Here is a 4,561-nt window from a genome sequence, read left to right on the forward strand (position 1 = left end):
TTCACCTCTGCTGATTGAAATTGGGAGGGTCTTAGGAATCTGCATTCTCTGTGAGCTTCCCAGGGGAATCATTAATCATCCTCATATTAAAGTTGGAGAACCCAAGAAAGAAGTGGTCTTGGGTGGGCTAGCTGTTTGGTGTACCTGGCGGGAAAATGAAAGGCAATTATTCTCAGCAGGGAAGCACCAGATCATGCAGGCTGTGTGAGGATATTTGGATTTTATCCTGCAGGCAATGGGAGTCTTGGAAGGGTTGAAAGCAAAGCTGGAACTTGATCAGATTTGTGTTCTAGAAGACTCCTTAATGTATGTGGAAAGAGAGTTGGCTGTGTGTGTTTTGGGGGAGGAAGGAAGAGAGCACAAGGTAACCAGACAGTACTGGAGGCAGGGAGCTGGAGAAGAGGGTGGATTTAACCAGGATGATTTATCCTGAGGGAATTTGGGGAGGATTGGTGAATAGGAGAAAGGAAGGTGGATCTCTATATCTCTGGAATGTAGAGAGGCTGCCACGCTGATGCAAAGACAGATGGAGGGGCATACTGCTGGTTGGGTGCACTGGGTGTTCAGTTTCGAATTATTAATTTTTTAAAGATTTTTATTTATTTAATCATGAAAGACACACACAGAGAGAGGCACAGGCACAGGCACAGGCACAGGCAGAGGGAGAAACAGGCTCCATGCAGGGAGCCCGACGTGGGACTCCATCCTGGGCCTCCAGGATCACACCCTGGGCTGAAGGCGGCGCTAAACTGCTGAGCCACCCGGGCTGCCCTGGAATTATTAATTTGGACTAAGTGTGAGACACTCAGGGGAAGACATTCACAGAACTACCAGGGCAGAATTTTCTCTTTCATTGGGGTCCCTAATTGGGAGGAGGGCGGTATCCGGGTGTCTTTTCCTATCCAAAGGCTCTCCCGTTCCCAGAGGATGATTCTAAATATACCAGAAAATCTCTCACAATTAGCCTTAACCCAGACATTGAACCCCTTCTCCCCACCCCATTCATGAAGCGCCTCTGGCATTTAGGTGTCTTGTAATCGTATTTTCTCTGCTTGTTAATGGACCCACTGAGGCAGTACTCCTGGGAGAGAGAAAGATTTCATTTGTCTGAGGCTGAAGAGGGAGACAGGGGTTGCCGGAGCTAATGAGGAATCAATGCCTTGTAATTGCTAATTAAATGAGCCTGGCTCTCTCCTGGGGCTATTAGTTGGCTGGCTGGCCCTTGAGTGTCCACAAATTTAATTATACTCCCCAATAAACACCTGCAGCAACCATCACCCTATGGTATCTCTGTAGGGGAGACCAAGGAAAAGCAGGATCTTTAGGCGGGTGCTGAAGCCATCAATTCACTTATTGATGTATTGGTTTAGTCTCTGATGCCTTTATTGATTCAACAAATGTTTATTGAGCACCTGCTGTGTGCCAGGTCCTGAACTGGGTGCTGGGGACAGAGCAGTGAAAATACAAACATAATCACTGCCTTCACAGAGTTCACAGTGTAATGGGGACAAGGAGGATCCTGCAGACAGATAACACAAAAAATAATTGCAATGCCGGAGAGAAGATATCCCAGGTCTGTAAGAATGTATAATACAGGCTTGATCTGGGGAGGGGTGTGAGGCAACAAGGAAAACTTCCCTCGGTGACAAGAAACTTGGATAAGAAGGTAGAGTGAGCCGTGGGTTGCTGTGGGGGGCAGAGCTTTCCAAGCTGAGGGACCTAGGCAAAGGTGCTGAGGGTACAATGAGCTTGTGGTGGTGTCTGTGACTTGATTAGGTATCACAGGGAATTGGGGGTGAGTCTTGTTCAGGCCACCACTCACCTACCAGGCACAAATTTACCCTTGTCTTATAACTGGCCCATGGAACCGATGGCAGGATGAGGGAGAAAAAATACCATTCCTGGGAAATGTGATTGAGAAGTCTCCAAAGAATTCCGGCCTAGGGAGGCCTTCAAATACTATTCCTTCATTTATTTCCCCAGGAAAGTGTAGTAAGATAGTCATGGACCCTGGGTTCAGAGTCGGATACTTTGTATTTCCTGGCCTGGGGGGCGGGGTGGTGTACGGTGACATGGCCGATACCATATATGGCACATTGCTGTATATTTCTGGGGTGCATGCCCCTGTTTTATTCCCTCCCTTACCCTTGTCCTGTGGAATTAGCCAGCCCTCCCCCTGGATGTAAGTGATTCTTCTCTGATCCCTTGTTCCCCACACTTGCTTGTCCATCTCAGGCAGAGGCCGACGGGAGTCCACGCTATGAGGAAGCTGTGACTTGTTGTCATAGTACATCAGAACAACAAAATCACTAGTCTTCCACACAGCACTAGACCACAACCACTCCAGTCTTCTTCGCAACCCTCTACCCGACATCCGAGATCCCCCCACCCAGCTCTTACCCCTCACCTGAGCCAAGCCATAACATCTGGGCTTCCTGCTTCTCCACTACCTCCTCTTTTCCATTCCCGGTCCTCCTGGAGAGAGGTTCTGATCCCTAAGGGCCCAACTTCCACCCCGGCATGTCAGAAACATGGAATTTGGAGTTGGACAGATGTGGGGTTGACTTGCAGCTTCTATTCACCCTTGGGCTAATTATATCCCTGCCACTCTCTGAGTCTCAGTTTCCTCAAGTGTCACCTGCGCGTAATACCCATGTCCTAGGGTTAAAGATGGCATGTGGTGTGTATGAAACGTTGGCACAACGCTTCTTACAGAAGTCTGGAGAGAGCACGGCAACGTCATCTTGGCAGGTGCGCGTTCCCCCACAGTCCTACAGACTGGCCATCTCACCTGTTGGGAATGATAGATTTATGTGTGCGGTTTCATGTCACCTGCTCATCTAGAAAACAATTCGTTGGAATATCCATTAAACAAGGGGCAAGTCTCCAGAAGTGTCAGACGACTCAGACCACCCTCTGTTTCCCCGTCAGGGTGCCAGGTCTCCCCGGTTACCAGGGGGGAGCTGTCCGGTCCCTGGTGCTGAAACGAAGCCGGCCGGGAACCCCGCGGGAAGCTGTCCGGAGCCGTGGTGCTGAAGCAGATCGCGGTGCCCTCCCTGGACCCCCGAGAGGCGCTGTCCGGAGTCTCGGTGCTGAAATAAATAGCAATTTCCTTCCGCGGAGGTCGGAGAGCTGTCCTCAGCATCGGTGCTGAAGGAAACTTGACTTGCTTCCCTCTCCTCCCTCGGCTCACCCCACTCCCCTCTGTTCTCTGTTGCTCTGAACTCTCCCCCTCCCCCAGATTTCTTTACCTTTCGATTCTCTTCCCGGGGCGCTTCAGAATGGCTGTAGGGGAGCCATGGAGAGGTCGCAACCAGGACTCATACCTGCTCCCCACCTCGTGGCTGTCTCGGGACTTACCTCCCAGGTAGTCAGCCCGGTCAGTCTCTGCTTTCCAGACCGTCGACTTTACCGTCTTTGTCACTTTCTTGGAAGATGTCCATGAGCTGATCTGCAAACCAGCCCCATCCCCCGGGTCCCTGGTCCCTCAGACCGCCCCTCCCCCACGGGGCAGTGGCCTTTCCTCCGTATGCCTCACCTGCTTCCAATCTTGTGGGCAAATGCAGGTGACCAGTGTCTGCCGAGGCAGGGACGTGTACTTTTATGGGCTTTGGGGAAGGCGGGGCCCCGGGAACCCGAGGAGGGGCTTCACAAGACGGCCAATGGGACTCCGCCTGGAATGCATCTCCAAAGATTACCTCATAGGCTGTGGTCTCGGCTTCAGAATAAAAGTCTGGCATCTGCCCAAAAACTGGGTTGGGGGTTTTCCGGAGTGGGGAGGAGCACTCACTGTGCTCCTCCCATTCAGCCCAAATGTCTCCCCATTCAGCGCAAACCCCTCCTGGGTCTCCCACATCAAGCTCTGCCCAGAAGCCCTGGCTGGTACCTGCTTCTTCCCATCTCCACCTTGTGCTATTGCTGGAGCAGGAGAGAGAAAACTAGTAAACTGAGTTGGGGAAAAAGCAGGGCAGGTCCAGAATATTTAAGTTCAATTGCAGATAGGGAAACTGAGGTCTGTGGGAGTGGAGGGCTCAGAGGAGCCTGAGGGAGAGGTGAGTCTCAAGATTAGATCTTTTGATTCTTCAGCTCAAAACCCACTTCATAACTTAGTTTATTGTTTTGTTTTACTGAGCAGGCTCTGAGTCTTAAAACATACAAGCTTGAGTTCAAATCCATGTATTTCTTCTTCCTGCTACGGGGCTTTGGGCTTTGAACCTCTCTGTGCTTCAATTTCCTTACCTATGAAGTGATAGTGGTACTACCTTCGCAGAGCATTGCGATGAGGAATTAAATGATATGGTATGGACAGATGTTAGAAATAAATTGGGATCCCTGGGTGGCGCAGCGGTTTGGCACCTGCCTTTGGCTCAGGGAGCGATCCTGGAGACCCGGGATCGAATCCCACGTCAGGCTCCCGGTGCATGGAACCTGCTTCTCCCTCTGCCTATGTCTCTGCCTCTCTCTCTCTCTCTCTCTCTCTCTCTCTGTATGACTACATAAATAAAAAATAAAAAAAAATTAAAAAAAAAAAGAAATAAATTATGTGGGCCAGGACTAGGAT

General features: G+C 50.5%; 1 long non-coding RNA gene across 1 annotated transcript; it reads right to left on the minus strand.

Moving 5' to 3' along the window:
• Positions 1-556: 556 nt before the first annotated feature.
• On the minus strand, positions 557-3,535 carry LOC112935618 (uncharacterized). The gene is made up of 3 exons (XR_003238193.2): positions 3,361-3,535; positions 2,954-3,092; positions 557-2,791 (listed from the first exon to the last, which is right to left on the minus strand). It is a non-coding gene; the product is annotated as an uncharacterized lncRNA (long non-coding RNA).
• Between the last annotated feature and the right edge of the window lie 1,026 nt (positions 3,536-4,561).

This window comes from Vulpes vulpes, chromosome 9 (genome assembly GCF_048418805.1).
Source record: "Vulpes vulpes isolate BD-2025 chromosome 9, VulVul3, whole genome shotgun sequence".
In the NCBI taxonomy this organism is placed as follows: domain Eukaryota; kingdom Metazoa; phylum Chordata; class Mammalia; order Carnivora; family Canidae; genus Vulpes; species Vulpes vulpes.